This window comes from Dipodomys merriami, unplaced genomic scaffold, assembly GCF_024711535.1.
Source record: "Dipodomys merriami isolate MVZ:Mamm:240054 unplaced genomic scaffold, mDipMer1.0.p SCAF_34, whole genome shotgun sequence".
NCBI classification, from domain to species: Eukaryota; Metazoa; Chordata; class Mammalia; order Rodentia; family Heteromyidae; genus Dipodomys; species Dipodomys merriami.
The window spans coordinates 8,277,990-8,297,204 of NW_027204937.1; the positions used below are offsets into that span (position 1 = coordinate 8,277,990).

The 19,215-nt window shown below is 43.4% G+C and overlaps 1 protein-coding gene across 2 annotated transcripts in view; it reads right to left on the reverse strand.

Moving 5' to 3' along the window:
* The window catches only part of Zfyve9 (zinc finger FYVE-type containing 9), a 116,306-nt gene extending 99,491 nt beyond the window's left edge, over positions 1 to 16,815 (reverse strand). Inside the window, exon 1 of one of the 2 annotated variants that reach the window (XM_069987222.1) lies at positions 16,572 to 16,815. The gene's annotated coding sequence lies outside the window, so the exon portion shown is untranslated. The remainder of the gene's footprint in view (positions 1 to 16,571) is intronic. The other variant, XM_069987224.1, reaches the window with a different exon arrangement.
* Between the last annotated feature and the right edge of the window lie 2,400 nt (positions 16,816 to 19,215).

A 19,215-nucleotide genomic window follows, 5' to 3' on the forward strand; every position in this document is an offset into this window, starting at 1 on the left:
AAAGAAAAATACACCAAGGGGCTGGGAAGGTGGCTTAGTAGAGTGCTTGCCTAGCATGCATGAAGCCCTATGGGTTCAATTCCTCATTACTACATACATAGAAAAAGCCAGAAGTGGTGCTGTGGCTCAAGTGGTAGAGTGATAGTCTTGAGCTAAAGAGCTCAGGGACAGCGCTTGGTCCAGAGTTCAAGCTCCATGACTGACAAAAAAAAATTAGAAATTTTCACGATACTGAGATGTAACAGATTCATAAATGTTACTTCTTAAAAAGCCATTGAACATGGGCAAGGTAATGAGTACATTTCTTTGAAGCATTATTGCCTCCTCCTTTGTTTCCCCTTCCCATCCCTTCCCATCCCCCCCCCCCAGATTCTTATCTCCAATTAACTTCCAGACAGCCAGAAAAGGCACTGTGGCTCAAAGTGGTAGATCACTAACCTTTAGCACTAAAACTCAGGGACAATACCCAGGCCATGATTTCAAGCCCAGGACCATCAAACAAAGAAACCAAAAATCCTTAAGATAAAATGAATAACCTTATAGTCTAGAATTACCTGACAAAATTTCATAGGAAGGAAAGCTTGAATGTTAAAAAAAAATACTTTAAAAAACTTAAACCTAGGAAGTGGCACCGTGGCTCAAGTGGTAGAATGCTCACTTTGAGCTGAAGAGCTAAGGGACAACACCAAGGCCCAGAGTTCAAGCCCCATGACCAACAAAAAAATTTAAAAAAAAACTTAAACCTAAGAGCTGGGAATGTGGCTCAGTGGTAAAATGCTTTCCTAGCGTGCAGGAAGCCCTGGGTTTGATTCCTCAGTACCACATACACAGAAAAAGCCAGAAGTGGTGCTATGGCTCAAGTGATATAGTGCTATCCTTGAGCAAAAGAAGCTCAGGAACAGTGCTCAGGCCCCGAGTTCAAGTCCCAGGACTAGCAGGAAAAAAAAACATAAAAAACTTAAATCTGGGGCTGGGAAGGTAGCTCAGTGGTATAGTGCTTGCCATGCATGCATGAGGCCCTGGGTTCGATTCCTCAGCACCACATAAGCAAAAAGAAAAAAGCCGGAAGTGGCACTGTGGCTCAAGTGGTAGAGCGCTAGCCTTGAGCTGAAGAGCTGAGGGACAGCGCCCAGGCCCAGGGTTCAGGCCCCACTACCGGAACCCCCCCCAAAAAAACAAAAAAACTTAAATCTATTTTTAAAAAATCAAACCTAATGTACACAACTGTTTCATTGTAGGACTTTGGTGGTGTGGCTGGGTAGATAAGTGCATGGAAGCCTATAACGTTTGTTCTCCAGCACAAAAAGAAATTGTTCCATTTTATAACAAAAATACATTTCTGCAGGAAAAAAGAAAGAAACAAAGAAAAATCTCCTGGTTGGTAAAGCCATTCAACAAATATGTAAGCTTACTGTAGGACAAAAGCTGTAAATGAGAGGTTAGCACAATACTAGGATACAAAGACTTCATAACAGTAAGCTTTTCAGTGAAATCTCCTAACCTAATGATAACTTAAAAAACACTCCACATAATTCATATTTATATAACTACTGATAAAACTAGTACTTGAGTGTCTATTGCATTATAGGTACAAGTATAAGCACTGGAAATGAATCAGTAACACAGGCAAAACCATAAATCTATGAGGCTCACATTCTAATGAATTGAAACTGATACTAAAGAAGATAACCATAAAATTTTTGTTGTGCTACATGTTATGTACTAAGAAGAAAAAGGATTGGGAGGATATAGGGCAAGATGGTGGATTAGAAGCACCCGCTGATTACTCTCAGAATGAGAAGAATCTGTTGACACAGAAGAGACAAGCTTCTAAAGAAAGGAAGGAAGGAAAGGAAGGATGGGGAAAGGAGGGAAGGAAGGAAAGAGGGAAGGAAGGAAGGATGGAAGGAAGGAAGGAGGAAAGAAGAGAGGGAATGAGGGAGGGTAGGAGGAAGAGAGGGAGGGAACCAGGAACCACAAAAGAGGGGGTGGAGAGGCAGAAAATGACAAACTAAAAATCCAGCAGAAGAAAAGCAGTGAGAAGTTCTGACCCAGTCTCCAGTTCCCAGACTTCTTGCAAGCCTTAATCCCAGTACAAGGATCTGTGAGTTAGCAACTACCCAGGTATATGAGGCTTTACCTTGGTGAAGAAAGGCATTTTGAGCCAACATACACATTCACACTCTCTCTCTCTCTCTCTCTCTCTCTCTCTCTCTCTCTCTCTCTCTCTCTCTCTCTCTCTCACACACACACACACACACACACACACACACACACCACTTAGAAAAAGTAGAAAATAAAAACAAATTAGAACAATTATGATTTAACAGCATGCTTTATAGAAGTACCACACTTATATTTTAAAAGACTCAAACTTCTAAGAAAGGATTCTTAACAAAATAGAAAAAAATTAAAAGATCCAAAATACACGGAGGCTGGGAAGGTGGCTCAGTGGTAGAGTGCTTGCCTTCCATGCATGAGGCCCTGGGTTTGATTCCTCAGCACCACTTAAAAAAAAAAAAAACAGGGGGCTGGGAAGGTGGCTCAGTGGTAGAGCGCTAGCCTTGCATGCTCAAGGCCCTGGGTTCGATTCCTCAGCACCACGTAAGCAAAAAGAAAAAAGCCGGAAGTGGTGCTGTGGCTCAAGTGGTAGAGCACTAGCCTTGAGCTGAAGAGCTGAGGGACAGTGCCCAGGCCCAGAGTTCAGGCCCCACGACCGGACCCAAAAAAAAAAAAACAGGAAGTGGCGCTGTGGCTCAAGTGGAAGAGAGCTTGCCTTGAGCTGGCCCAGGCCCAGAGTTCAAGCCCCATGACCAACCAAAAACAAAACAAAAAACAAAACAAAAAGACCCAAATACTGAACTGCTATAGCAAATGTCATCAGGAAATATGCAACAAACCCTGTACTTTAAGTATTCTTCTGGAAGCATTCACAGCTGTAGAGGATTCTCATGTTCCATGCTATATCGATCAACTTCATGCTATATCAATTTCATAGGAAGGAAAAAAAAGACTTTATAAAAATTTAAACCTATAGTTCACATTAACCAGCATTCACTGAGCAGCTACTATGTGTTGAACCACAATTGAAATACTTCTTTTTAGTGCCCAACACAAAACTGATGTCATGTATGGACAAACACATTCAAGTGAAAATAATGGAAAAAAAAGGATATAAAGATGTCTAGGAAAGTTAACTATAAAGCATAAAATGAACTTAGGAAAATGTAATAGATCAGTATAAAAATAACACTGAACATTTCCTTAGTACTTATTATGTGTGGTTGCCATGGAGGTGTGCGGCTTGTATCAGCCTTCTTGAAAGAATCTGCCAATAAGCTGCTTGGTATGGCTATAAAATCCCGAGCTGTAGGACCTTCAAGATCTCCTGCCTTCAAACTGAAGCCTAGTTTTCCTAGGCAGCTTTAATGACTGATCACAGCACTCCCGACTGGCCATTTCTGTATAACACAAAACTCCTCTCATGAACAATTCTTGTTCCAGAATCTTCACTGGGTGGTCAGAGATACTTTAGGGCTGCACCATACTGAGGCTCTTTCCTGAAAATTCTGCCTCCTCTACCTTTCCTTTTCACAAGAGTCCCCTCCTCCCACATATACCTCTTATATTCCTGATTCTATCACAGCAGCTACTTCCTAAATGACTCAAACTAACACAGTTGATACCAGAAATGGACTGAGAAAGCAGAAGGAAAAATAAGGCCTGGAAACTAGATCACTTACCACCCTACTAGCAATAAGAATCTCATCCTGGGTGGTATATGAGACATGAATAGTACCTGGCACAAGATACATTCACAAGCTTCTACTTAGGAGAATATTCCTGAGAGGAACTCTCTAACTGGTGTAAAGATTCAGATGTCTGACAAGTATAAAGTATAAGAACAATGGAATTAACATCAATTTCGTAGAGAGGGTAGCTAATAAACATTTGGAAACTAAATGTGAAGGCCTGAGGGCTCTTTGGTAGCCCACAGAAAGATCTTTATCACCAGCTAGGTTCTGGTGGCTCATGCTTGTAATCCTAGCTACTCAGGAGGCTGAGATCTGAGGATCGCAGTTCAAAGCCAGCCTGGACAGGAAAGTTGGTGAGATTCTAATCTCTAATTAACCACCAGAAAACTGGAAGTGGCACTATGACTCAAGTGGTAGAGCACTCGCCTTGAGCTGAAGAGCTCAGGGACAGCACCCAGGCCCAGAGTTCAAGCCCCAAGACGGACAAGACAAAAAAAAATCCCTATCGTCTAATAAAAGATCAGTAAAAGATAAAGCATAAACAAATGGTGGTTAAACACCCTTGCTTCATAACTAAATGTTCAACCCAGGTAAGAGTGTTATGACATGGTCAGGATTAGAAAACCCAGAATCCTGGAATAGAAGAGGGACATCTAAGATAGTGGCCCTCAAAAATTGTCTAGACTTCTTTAAGCTCTCAGAATCAGTATCATTCCCTACTGTGGAGGAACACACTTCAGAGCCTTCTCCCATAACAGTAACACTAGCCTTCCTCCAAATATGCCCCCATCTCCACTTCTGCTGGTTATGATAATATTAACCCTGCCAAGGACATGTTGGACTTGATGAGACAAATATACATCTCAAAGAACTATAAGAATTAGCCAGTAAACCCATAACAGGAAAAAAAAATCAAAAGAAAATTAGTAAGGGTGGACATATCCAAGGTGCTAAGATTTTGAGGGTACTTAATCAAGGAGATAGGAACATTAGACTGGAGTAAAGTTTACTGATGATAGGAGGTGGGAAGCCTATTAGATAGTATAAACTTGCCGCCAGTATGGTTCCTAGAAACCTGGAAAAATGGGCTGGGAAAGTGGCTCAATGGTAGAGTGCTTGCCTTGTATGCATGAGGCCCTGGGTTCGATTCCTCAGCAGCACATAAGCAAAAAGAAAAAAGCTGGAAGTAGCACTGTGGCTCAAGCGGTAGAGCGCTAGCATTGAGCTGAAGAGTTGAGGGACAGCGCCCAGGCCGAGTTCAGGCCCCACAACCAGACCCAAAAAAAAAAAAAAAAAAAGGAACCTGGAAGAATTATGGGCTCCACTCAAGACTAAATACCTGAATTAATGTGACAGAGTAGAGAATAAGATTAAAAGACTTAAGAGGATGGAGATGGTAGGATAGATATATTATATGAGGTCAAACTATTCATCAAGACTATCAGGAATACAACACCATCAGCATTAAGAGATTCAGTGGGCCAGACGCTAGTGGCTTACACCTGTAATTCTAGCTACTCAGGAGGCTGAGATCTGAGGATCATGGTTCAAAGCCAGCCTGGGGGGCTGGGAAGGTGGCTCAGTGGTAGAGCGCTTGCCTTGCATGCCTGAGGCCCTGGGTTCAATTCCTCAGCACCACATAAGAAAAAAGCCGGAAGTGGTGCTGTGGCTCAAGTGTTAGAGTGCTAGCCTTGAGCTGAAAAGCTGAGGGACAGCGCCCAGGCCCAGAGTTCAGGCCCCACGACTGGACCCCCCCCCAAAAAAAAAAGAAAACAAAAATAAAACCAAACAAACGAAGCCAGCCTGGGCAAGGAAAGTCCATGAGACTCTTATCTCCAATAAACCTCTAGAAAACCGGCAGTAGCACTGTGGCTCAAGAAGAATTTTGTTCAGTTTGGTGACAGCAATGGAGGTATATAGGATACTGAAGCACAACAACAAAACCCAATGTGACTTGACAAGGTGGGTTGCAAACAATAAAGTTTGGCCCTCAGGAAGCTCAAGAGCCAGTTAATGGAATACAGCGTTACTACCAGAAAAATGGACAGGTAGTCAACAATAGTGCTGCTTAATGTTTATAAACTAAAACAAAGGAATGAATAAGAAGAAGGTTAGAGTGATTGCCCCAATAAAAAGCAGTAGCCCAGCTGGGCGCCAGTGGCTCACGCCTGTAATCCTAGCTATTCAGGAAGCTGAGATCTGAGGATGGAGGTTCAAAGCCAGCTCTGGCAGGAAAGTCTATGAGACTCTTATCGCCAATAAACCACTCAGAAAACCAGAAGTGGCACTGTGGCTCAAGTGGCAGAGTACTACCTTTGAGCTGAAGAGCTCAGGGACAGTGCCCAGGCCTCAAGATTGAGGGGGAAAAAAAAAAAAAGCAGTACCCCTTGTCCAATTCCTGAAGCTGAGCCAGTTTTGAGATCCAGACGCATACTTGTAAATGTGTACATAGGGGCTGGGAAGGTGGCTCAGTGGTAGAGCGCTTGCCTTGCATGCCTGAGACCCTGGGTTCGATTCCTCAGCACCACATAAGCAAAAAGCCGGAAGTGGTGCTGTGGCTCAAGTGGTAGAGCACTAGCCTTGAGCTGAAGAGCTGAGGGACAGTGCCCAGGCCCAGAGTTCAGGCCCCACGACCGGACCCAAAAAAAAAAAAAATGTGTACATATATGTGTTATGGACTCAGTAAAGCACAGTGATTTATTACATCAATGACAAGCTGATCTTGCAAGAGGTACTAACATCCCCAAGGGCTGGGAGATACATGTGCTCCAAAGAGGGGGGAAAAGAAACCACCTATAAATATAGTCAACATCCTACATTCTTAGGATACCAAAATCCATGGATGCTCAGTCTCTTGATATTAACTTTTTTTTTGGAGTGGGTTGTATGGCTTGAACTCTGGGTCTGGGCACTGTCCCTGAGGTCTTCAAGGTGAGTGCTCTACCACTTGAGCCACAGGGTCACCTCTGGTTTTCTGGTGGTTAATTAGAGAAAAGAATCACGGGGACTTTCCTATACAGGCTGGCTTTGAACTGCGATCCTCAGAGTAGCTAGGATTACAGGCCTCAGCCTCTAGAGTAGCTAGGATTACAGGCGTGAGCCACCAGCACCTGGCTAAATCACTTTTTTTTTTGTTCGGTCATGGGGCTTGAACTCTGGGCCTGAGCGATATCCCTGAGCTCTTCAGCTCAAGGCTAGCGCTCTACCACTTGAGCCACAGTGCCACTTCTGGCTTTTTCTGTTTATGTGGTGCTGAGGAATTGAATCCAGGACCTCCTGCATGAGAGGCAAGCATTCTACCACTGAGCCACCTTCCCAGTCCATCTTCCCAATCTTCACATCCCAAAATAGCTGGGATTACAAGTATGCACTACCATGCTGAATCTATCTCAGTGAAGTTTTACATGTCTAGTGTTCAGAGTAATGACAATGCAAATCCTCCAAAGCAAACTGCTGCATCTTTCATCCTTCACCCCAAAAAAAGGAATTATAATATGTGGTAAGCTTTTTCAGATTTTAAAGAAAATACTTTCTACATATAAGATACACTGGGTAAAAGGCTATAAACTGGGAAGCGGGGAGGGAAATTATACAATATATTCAGACTGTACTGTAAGCAATCCACAGGCTATTGGAGTTATAAATGGTAGAAAAGGATGTAGTAAAGAGTTGACTGTAAGCCCCATTGAAAGAATAACAATGCAGTCCCTGGAGCTCTGCAGAGAGCCATATTATTAGAAAAGTAGCTTCTATTGTCCTTGTAAGAGTCAGAACACCTGATTATTGGGTACCATGTATCCATAACTTTCTATAATAAGCAGAGTTTACTAGTTCTCTCTGAGTTATAAACCAGTAGTAATCCATTGTAAGCTATAAACAGATTATCAAGGATTGAACTGAAACAGAATCAGTAGTCACAAGCTACATAACTCCTCTGCCGCACATCAGTTATACCAGCTCACATCTTTAGCTGTTTGGAGATACTATAGACCAATGTAAGAAGAAAAAAGCCAAAGCTTGGCTTATAAATAGCTCAGTACATGAATGCAAGCTAAAAATAAACAACAGCTTCATTTTAGTCCTACTTAAGGGTGACCTTCACAGATAAAGCTCCAAGTGATGTACCTGTATATGAATTTTGCGAAGGCTAAAAAGGTGTCTATGGTGAGAATATGTACCTGGCAAATAGACTGGCCAAGTTGTCAGAGACCTTTAAAGAGAAAAACTGTAGGATGGGGGCAAGAGCCTACAGTTGGAGAAAAATGAATGAACATATGGAAGTAGGCAGAAAGCATGAAAATCTTTGTTTCCTGTGTTATGTCCACCAGAAAGTATACAAAACAGATGAAGCAATAAAACATTAAATAGGCACTACAACTCAGCTAGCTGACATATGCCACCTATAACAGGCATGATAACAGTATAAATGAAGAGGTCACAGTGTCAAAAGCAGAGACAGAGGCAAAAGAGGAAGCATCCAGCCTTGACTTACCAACTCCAATTTCAAATGTACCCAAAGGAACTATTTCACAGGGGGCTGATAACCAGAGATGCACAGATCATATCCATAACATCTCCATACAAAAGCAGCCAATCCTACAGAGTACTGAATAGTCTGATGAAAGCACACCTGATACACTAGCAGCTCAAAGACAAAAACATGTACTATCTTCTAGAATGCAGAATACACACAGATCTCAGACTCACGTAAGAACACACTGGTTTGGAAAACAGAGGTGAAAGAAGCCATTGCCATCATTCCCAATGATTCACTCAAGGACTTTGTGCTTTGCATTCCTGCAATACTGGGCTCTACAGAGTTAGAGGGCTTCTTGCCCAAAGAGGGCACAATGGGGGGGGAGGGGGAGTGACGCTAAAAAATACATCAAAGAATTACACATTATAGCTGCAGCCTGTGTATTTAGAATTCCTTGTATCCAGAACACCAGGAAGCAGAAAACAATCACCATTTCTGCAGATTAAATTAACCCTCCTTCTCAGGAGGAAGCAGGACTGCTGTTACATAATATGTACAAGAAGGAAAATGTATGGAACTCACAATGCACTAGGGTACCAGTGGATACTCCCTTGACAAACTATTACTATGCATAGACAACTGCAACAACTCCACCCTAAGATCATACCACCGTAAACAGCCAAAACCAGCAGAAATGATGGCTAAGAGCAAGGGCCATTTAGACAGGGAGGCAATGGGAACTACTGAAGCTTAGACCAGGAAAAGGAAGGGGGCTGAAGCCTATCTCAATAATTTCCTTCTATGTTTCCCATTAGGAAGGGAAGTCCATAGAGTCCTAGAGCAGTTGCTCTCAGCAAACGTTTAGAAACATGAACCTGCACTGCAAAGGAATGGACAGTGGGATTTACTTCCATCTTCCTTTAAAAAAAAAAATGTGGAGCCAGGCAATAGTGTCCTATACCTGTAAATTAGCTACTCAGGAGAATGAGATTTGAGGACCCCAGTTCAAAGCCAGCCAAAGCAGGAGACTACTGACTCCAATCAACCACCAAAAAGCCAGAAGTAGAGCTATGGCTCAAGTGGTACACTGCAAGCATTGAGTAAAAACAAAAATAAAAAAAGTTCAGGGACAGCACTCAGGCCCTGAGTTCAAGCCTCAGAACTGGTACAAAAAAAAGCCAAGCAGGGGCTGGGAAGGTGGCTCAGTGGTAGAGCACTTGCCTTGCATGCCTGAGGCCCTGGGTTTGATTCCTCAGCACCACATAAGCAAAAAAGAAAAAACCCGGAAGTGGCGCTGTGGCTCAAGTGGCAAAGTGCTAGCCTTGAGCTGAAGAGCTGAGGGACAGTGCCCAGGCCCAGAGTATAGGCTCCACGACCGGACCCGCCCCCCCAAAAAAAGAGCCAAGCAAAAGCACAGACCCCAACTGTAGTACGTTCAAAATCCCATTCTAGCTGCCTAATCAAATCTACACTTCCCATGAGCAGCTCCTAGCTAGACATTAAACAGGAATACTAACCAGCGGAGTACTCCTCTAACAGTCTATTTGTCCTCTAGAATTCCTGCTTAGTTACCTGAGATTATTTTTCAGGTTTGTATCATAAACTGAGGCTCTCTCTAGCCAATTCTGCTTCCTCTCTTTTCCTAAGCATTCCACTTCAAACCCCACACCCTTCCAAAAAAAAAAAAAAATCTCTTGCACTATCAAATCCATGTCAGTTTCCGTTCCAGGAGATGGAAGGACCAACTCATTTAGCCTACTAAAGTATCAGTGCTAGTTCCATTTTACAGGCAAGAAAGGTATACCACAGGAGAGTTAATTACCTCCCCAAATAATAAAAGCAGAATAACTAAAATTTGGACCCAAACAATCTGACTCAGAGCCTGTGCACTCAGTCAATATGGTAGGGAGACAGAGTGCTGTCCTGTCCCCTTTAGCTTTTATGATAGTAGGGCTAGAGGAACGATTCAAATGGTTTTGCCTAGCATGTTTGAGTACCTGATTTCAATCCCTAGTTTTGCAGGAGAAACGGAGGGGAGGGGGTGGGGGGAAAGGAGGGAAGGAAAAAGGGAAGGAGAGAGAGAGAGAGAGAAAAGCTCTGCACCAGGCAGACATTTTTACTAACGGCTTAAAAAAAATTTTTTTAGAGCGCTCGCCTTGAGCTGAAGAGCTGAGGGAAAATGCCCAAGCCCAGAGTTCAAGTCCCACGACCCCAAAATAAAAATAATTATATATATAAACACAGGAGCTGGGAATGTGGCTTAGTGGTAGAGTACTTGACTACCATGCATGAAGCTCTGGGTTCCATTCCTCAGTACCACATAAACAAAAAAAGCCAGAAGTGGTGCTGTGGCTCAGGCAGTAGAGTGCTAGCCTTGAGCAAAATTAGTTCAGGGACAGTACCCAGGTGCTAAGTTCAAACTCAAGGACTGGCAAAAAAAAAAAAAGGGCTGGGAAGGTGGCTCAGTGGTAGAGCGCTTGCCTTGCATGCTTGAGGCCCTGGGTTCGATTCCTCAGCACCACATAAGCAAAAAAGAAAAAAGCCAGAAGTGGCACTGTGACTCAAGTGGTAGAGCGCTAGCCTTGAGCTGAAGAGCTGAGGGATAGCGCCCAGGCCCAGAGTTCAGGCCCCATGACTGGACCCAAAAACAAAACAAAACAAAAAAAAGTGTGTGTGCATGTATATAAAATATTACAAAATTTCAACAGTAAAGTTCTAATTTTTGCAATAGTTAAGTTCTATAAACAGGCTGTTTTAAATACTTTTTAAAATTTGAATTACTATTTAACTTGTAAAATACAGACTTTTTTGGGGTTTTTTGTTTTTTGTTTTTGGTCGGTCTTGGGGGTTGAACTCTGGGCTTGGGTACTGTCCCTGCACTCTTCAGCTCAAGGCAAGCGCTCTACCGCTTGAGCCATAGCACCACATCCAGTTTTCTAGTGGTTTATTGGAGATAAGAGTCTCATGGACTTTCCTGCCCAGGCTGGCTTTGAACCACGATCCTCAGATCTCAGCCTCCTGAGTAGCTAGGATTATAGGCGTGAGCCACCAGTGCCTGGCTACAAGACATTTTATAAGTGACATTTTGAAATTATTTCATTAAATAAAATCTGCTATGATAAACAACAAAACATTTTAATTACACAATTAAAAATACTAATTCACTAATTAAAATACTAATTTACTTGGTTCATTCTTAATTTAATATTTCAAAATTGATCATGTTAACTTATTTCTTGGAAAAAATGGTATACATTTTTAATGATCTTTTAAGCTCTTTCAAAACTTAGGGAACCATATTTGGAGTAATGCTTATTTACCTATGGGACTGTATTATGGTCTTACTTGCACATTATATCACTTATTCTACACACTAATCCTGTAAAGTATTATCAGTTTTATTTCTTAAAAGACTAAGTTAAGTCTTAAAGAGGGTAAAAATAAATAAATTTGTTACAGAGGCTATAATACAGGAACACATTATTGGACAGGTTATAAAACAAAGTTCTAATCTACTACAGATTGAAAGAGGGAAAAAAATCTGTTTTTTTAAAAGGTTCTTTCGTGTGTGTGTGTGTGTGTGTGTGTGTGTGTGTGTGTGTGTGTGTGTGTGTGTTGTTGTTGTTGTTGTTGTTGTTGTTGTTTTTGGTCATGGGGCCTGACCTCTGGGCCTGGGCACTCCCTCAGCTCTTCAGCTCAAGGCTAGTGCTCTACCACTTGAGTCACTCCGCCACTTCTGGCTTTTTCTGCTTATGTGGAATCAAACCCAGGGCCTCATGCATGCAAGGTGACCACTCTACCACTGAGCCACCTTCCCAGCCCAAAAGGTTCATTCTTGAATTAGATGTTTAATTAGTTGATACTGTATTTCTATTCTGTACCCACAATTATATATTGTATTCAGTGAGCATTATAAAGAATGTTGCTCTACATAATAATCTATAAAATGCAGGTGAGATCCATAATATTAAAGATCAAGCAAAATTGTGAATATGAGTAATGTGTAACAAGTGTACCTTATCACTACAAGTATTAGTATTCCCTGTGTTCAGTACCAGTCAATTTATTAATAAAAATGAAATGGAAAGCACATGTACTACATTAGAATTTTTAAATGTTTTCTATAAAAAATTTCAAAGAATTTCAAAAGTATACTTGTTCTCTAAAAATAAAACACAACGAAGGTACCAAGTTTTAAGTTACACATAAATTTCACAATCTAGTTTTTGTTTTTATTTTCCCCAAAAGGAGGAAGGTAATGAATATTTACTGAGTACCTTCTATGGGGCAGATACCGAGGTAATTACTTTTGATTGCTTTTATCTTGTGGAACTTGATCATTTCCCTAGAAGGGGTACTATATTTACCACATCATGCAAATAATAATCATAAAACAGGTGTAAGTGGCACACACTAATTCCCAGGAGGTGAAGGCAAGATGATGAGTTTAAGACTAGCTTGGATTCATGAGATCTTGTCTCAAAAAATACCATAAAATATGAACATATAAAAATCTCATTAGCAACAAAAGAACTTAAGTTAAAATCCAGACAAATCGGCTGGGAATGTGGCTTAAGAGTGCTTATGTGGTACTGAGAAATCGAACCCAGGGCCTCATGCATACAAGGCAAGAACTCTACCACTAAGCCAACCTCACAGCCCCCTTAAAGGAGAAGATAGTGGACACAAATGCCCTAGGAGAGACCTAGCTTATTGCATTCAATTACAAGTCTTCTGACCCTGCCTTGTAACATTTAATTAAACTTGTCCTGTTTCCACAATTAGCTCATTGCTAGCAGAAGCCTTGGCCACTTTGTTTCATACATAAGACAGGACCTAACACTTAATAGTAACAGCTAAAATATTATAAAATACCTTTTACAGATCACAGTATTTTTTTTCAAGAACTTTATCCTAAAAGCCTTGCCAAGTTAATGTAACTATCTGCATTTTTTTTTTTTTTTTGTCAGTCGTGTGTCTTGAACTCTGGGCCTGGGCACTGTCCCTGAGCTATTCAGCTCAAGGCAAGAACTCTACCACTTAAGCCACAGCACCATTTCCAGTTTTCTGGTGGTTAGTTGGAGATGAGTCTCACAAACTTTCCTGCCTGGGCTGGCTTTAAGATGCAATCTTCAGATCTCAGCCTCTGGAGCAGCTAGGATTACAGGTGTGAGCCACCTGTGCCTGGCTACTATCTGCATTCTATTATAGACAATGGGACAGTGAGATTGAGGTACATTGAGGTATCCCCCCTTCAGTAACATCACAGTTACCAAAGTAAGGTCTTGATAAAACACTGTAACACCACTATTTGTAGCTATGAGAAATGACTATACTACCACTTAAGAATGATAGTTTTGCTAATAAAAAATAAAATAAAAAGCCAGGTGTTAGTGACTTATGCCTATAATCCTAGCTACTCAGATGGCTGAGATCTGTGGATTGTAGTTGGAAGGCAGTCCCAGATCTGTGAGACTCTTCCATTCCTGGGGCTTGAACTCAGGGCCTAGACAATGTCCCTGAGCTTCTTTTGCTCAAAGCTAGCACTCTTCCACTTGAACCACAGTGCCACTTCTGGCTTTTTCTGTTGTGGTACTATGGAATCAAACCCAGGGCTTCATGCATGCTAGGCAAGCATTCTACCACTAAGCCACATTCCCAGCCCTGTGAAACTCTTACCCGCAATTAATTACTAAAAATCAGATGAAGCTGTGATAGAGTGATAGGGTACTAGCCTCGGGCAGAAAAGAACCTCAGGCAGGGACAGCACCCAGGCCCTGGGTTCCAGCCTTGAGACCAGCACAGACAAAAAAACAAAAAGCAAGCAAAATCAATTAATTAATCTTATCTAGCTGAAAGTGTGGAGGCTTTTTTGGTAGTTAATTGCAGATAATAGTCTCACAAACCTGGGGCTGGCTTCCAACTGCAATCCCTACATCTCAGCCTCAGGAGTAGCTAAGATTTACAAGCATGAGCCACTGGCATTTGGCTGGTTCATTAACATTTATCAGTAGTTCTCAAACTTTAGTAGGACTAAGAATCAGGAAACTTGGTAAAAACTAAGATTTTTGAGCCACTATTATCCCTAGAATTCTGATTCAAGGGGCCAGCACAATTTAATCAGTACTCTCAATAGATTCTAATGTTGGCACACTGAAAAATGAATTAAACTTTTAAACATAAACTAATAATAATAATAACAAAGCTTAACCCAGGCTGGTTTAGAACTCTAGAACCTACATAAAGCAATTTCTTTAGCCAGATGCTGGGGGCTCATACCTGTAATCCTAGTTATTCAGGAGGCTGATATATAAGGATCCTGGTTAGGTTTGAAGTTAGTCCAGGCAGAGAAGTCTGTGAGACTATTATCTGCAATAAACTTCTGGTCACCGGGGCAGTGCATGCATGTTTGGGGTTATCATTACCTTTTCTATAAATTGTACCAGAACATTCTAAGTTCTTTTAATTTGTACCATTCCTTCAAATAAAGAAGTATGGTACCTAAAAATAATAAATAAATAAATAAACAAACTACTCAGAAAAACCAGAAGTGGTGCTGTGGCTCAAGTGGCAGAGTACTAACCTTGAGCAAAAGAAGCCCAGGGACAGCACCTAGGTGCTGAGTTCAAGCCCTAGGCCCAACACCAAATAATTTAAAACACACACACACACACACACACACACACACACACACACACACACACACACACACACACACACACACACACACACACACACACACACACACACACACACACACACACACACACACACACACACACACACACACACACACACACTGCCAGTAGCCCACAGATGGAGGCCAGGCAATGGTTTAGGACCACAGTTTGCTCTGGCATGGGACACCACACACAATTTTTTTTATAGCTAGAAATACTTAAAATCTGAGAAAGACCAAGGTTATAGATCCACAAAGATGTTGTTTATGCCACCCCTCCCTAGTACTCTGGAGCTTCCCTTGCTGCACAGTCTTCTGGGTAGTTACCCACATTATTGTTCCAGTGGATAAACTGAACTATGGTTCCAATGTAATTTAAGGAAAACATTTACAGGTCTTATGGAAATGACTGATTGTAAAATGGATCAGTCTGCTGCTAACGTGGAACCTAATACACAGAAATGGTAATTGTTTAAAATCACTCAATACAAGTTCATTTTAAACTTTAAATGACCACCAAAACATCCTGATAGAACTCCTCTTATTAAACAGATTTTCAAAGCCAATTTCTGTGCTTTCTAATTTTTCTACAATATTTTCTTTGTCATGATCACAAAAGTTTTAGAAGTATCTATATTCGTGCAACCTTCCCATACATACTAGGAAATCAAGAATTAACCTGTAATCAAACTTAACATAAACAAATAGCACCCAAATACCTGACTTACTGTTTCAAACTACTCGTTCTCATTTTGTTTTTACATTAACACCAGAATAAATGGTTTTAACTTCTACAATTTAGAATGGCTCCCATTTCCATCACGCTATTAGAACAGTTGGCATGGCTTAAAAATTCTCTAGCCATTCGTTCTCTAAATCTAGGTAGGTGAATTTTTTTTTTTTTTTTTTTTGCACAGAGGGCTAAAAGCATTAAAATATTTCCTCTCTTACAGGGGGTGGAGGAGAAAGGGACAGATAGGTCTTTGTAAACGATTTTTGTTCTTTTTTTGTGTGTGTTTAGGAAACTTAGCATGGCAAAAGTGGGACGAGGTGGTCTCCAACGCAGACCACGGATGGAGGCAAGATGTAATGGGAGAAGGCAGGGATGAGCTATCTATCGGGCAGGTGATGAAATTTCACCTCAAGACGCAAAAGGCCAGTGAGATCCTTGAATGACAGTCTAAGAGTAACCAGGGACGCGCAGGGCCCCGCACTCCCTGCACCTCAATTTTCACCCAGTTTTCCCAACCGAGCTCTCCTCCCGGTCCCCCCGGGACTCTGCGGGACTCAGCCCGGGGCGCGGGGAAGCTGGGGCTGTTTGCAAACAAGCGTCCTCTGCCTCCCTCCGGGAGCTACGTGCAGGGCCCCGGGTAAGGAAGCCGCGTTCGGCTCCGCCCGGGACGACCGCGAAGGGCGCCCGGGCCGCCGCCAGTCCTAGGCCCGCGCGAGGGCTTCCCGGCAGCGCGGGGCCTAGTCTCCCCCCACGGGCCTCCGGCCTCCCGGGGGCCGCGGGCAGAAAGGGCTGAGGCCGCAGAGCCGCGGGGCGGAGGCGGCCGGCGCGGCAGGACGCTCCGTCCGCCCGGCCGGAGCCCGAGCCGCCGGGGGGCCCCGGGGCGGCGGGAATGGACGGGCCCGGGACGGCGTCGCACCGCACACTCACCTCAAGCTGCGGCCGCCGCCGCTCCACCATGGCCGAGGGGGTCGCCCCTGGGCCGAAAGCCGCCTCCTCCTCCTCCTCCTCCTCCGGAGGGTACCGGTGCGGTCCCGGGCTCCGCCGCAAAGCCTCGCACTCCTGACGGGGCTGTGGGGACTACGGCGGCGGCGGAGGCTGCGGAGGCCCAGCGCCCGCCCAGCCGCATCGGCTCTCGGGGCTGCCGCAGCCACGAGGGTCCCGGGCAGCGCCGCCGAGCCGGGCTGGGGGGGCGCAGGCTGCGTGGGGACGACCGAGGCGCCGCAGGCGGGGGGGGGGGGCGGTATCCTCGGCGAAGCCTCCGGGCGTCGCGGTGTCCGCTCCAGCCGCCCGCACCGCCGGGCCACAGCGCCCCCTGCACCCCACGTCCCGCTACGGCGGGCGCCGGGACTGCGGCGGGCGCGCCGGGCACGAGCGGCAGGGAACGCGGGGAGCGTAGCCCGGGGGGAGGGGAAGGGTGCGGGGTAGGGGGGGTGCGGGGCGGGGGGAGGGCGCCCTCCCTGCGCTGACCACGCTTCCCGAGGTGCCTTCCTAGCCGGGCGGCCCCCGGCCCCCCTCAGACCCCAGCGCCTTTTCCGTCCCTGCTGAAGGTACGTGAAGGTTCTTGTCACTAGACCCCCGCATCCGAGGGCCAGCGGGAGTGTGCGGGAATCGCCTGTCTCATCTCTCCTGGAGATGGGGGAAGGGGGGGCGGGACCTCTTCAAATCCCTTCATGCCACTGGATGCGTGACCCTGAGCAAACCTTTACACACACACACACACACCTTCCTCCCAAAGCATATGACGGATTTGTCTTTGACCTTAACTTTTTGAAGATCTACTATGCAGATCATTACAGAAATTTCCTACAACCATGAACCCTCGACCCCCCCCCATGAAAAAAATAGGGGGGATATGTGATAAGAACATAGGCAAAGCGTTATCCTGATTTTCACAACCTATTTAAAGGTACGAAAAGAATCATCCTTTTATGAACCCCCTTCCCCCCCACCCCTCTGCCTCTACTGTCCCACTTTTGTATACCCCTTCCCTACATCCCTGCCAAATCCTAGGCAAGGTTCTAAAAGAAGGAAATTGTTTTATGTATATTGGGGGACTGTGGAATCATTCTGTTTACAGATGCCTTCTGTTTGATCTCCCTCAGCCTCTAGGGTGCAAACATCAGAACCAAAAACAAAAGAAATAAAAGACCGTCAAAAAGGAAGTAGGAAAAGAGAAATCCTCTAGATCACCTGGCCCCCAAACTTTCCAAATACAGTGTACTAGTAAAAGCACGACTTGTGGTGTCATATGTGGATAGCACCTATTCTGGTTCCATCACGTATAGCTTTGTGAGTGACCCTGGCAAGTTATGTAACATTTTAAACCTCAGTTTTCTCTGACCTACCTTGCTGATCATGAATTGGAAATGGAAATGGAAAGAATGGCCTACGGAAGGCACTCAATAAATGCTAGTTCCAGTTTTTGATGATCTCAAAACATCCTTACTCTCAGTCTTTGTGAGACTTAAGACTGTACCTCTCTGTTTTGTTTTTCTCTCTGTGTGTACATGTATTTCTGTCCAAAAGTGAAGGCATTATTCTTCATTCCTGGTCTGGATGAAATTTCTGTAAATTTCACTAATGGAATTATATAACATCTCTCTACTGAAGAATACAGACTAGTGCACTGGATCCCTTGACATTTTTGCTGCATGACAGATATCAAAATAGAACAAGTACATTTTTCTGCATAAAAAATTATAAAGCAATCTTACCTTACCATAGGTGATGGCCTAATAACAAAACCATAATGAGAAAATTACATAAGGTCTCCAGGAAAGTTCAATAATAATTGAGCAGCCATCTAGAGAAAATATAACCTAGCATTTCTCATCAATGAAAGCTGTTCCTGTACAGTCCTAAGGGTGCCTTTGCCACATACTTCTGAGTCATATTACCAAAAAAAAAATCACTATCTCCTTTTTGTAACTAGAGAAACTGGAGCTGAGAAGGAAGCTGTGATTCATCCTTACAACAACTCTATGAATTAGGTAGTATACTTCCACTGCTGTATGTATGGAGTTTGTCTGACCTAAGGAAGAGCTGGAAGTAGATCTGGAGCTTCCCTAACATCCTTTCAGTAATACTATGCAATGACTGTGAAGGTAAGTTACTACTGCTAGAAATTTTCAGTCCAGAGAAATGAGCCCTTTAATTTAGATTAGCTTGGCTCCCTAACACTACCACTGTGCTTTCCAAGTCTAGATCACTACCACCACACAAAATCTGCGTTTATGACTCATCATGCTACCCGAGGTGTAGCTACTACATGAGATGATTCATTTGTTCCCAAGACCAGGTTCCTCTTGCTTCACATTTTCTCCCTTTCTCTTCAAATTCTGTTGCTGATGGACGGTGCCTTCAACATCACCATCATCTCCCTGATGATAAGATCCTCTTGTCTGCTACAATTTCATCCCATTATTTTTGGTTCTTCCTATCAGTTTGTTTTCTGTTCCTAAAAGTCTCATACCTGCTTTTCTTCCTTCTACTATAAATTTAATTTTTAATTTTTTAAATTCACCTTGGCCTGTTTTCAATTGATTTCCCTACTTTCAATTTTGATTTTTCC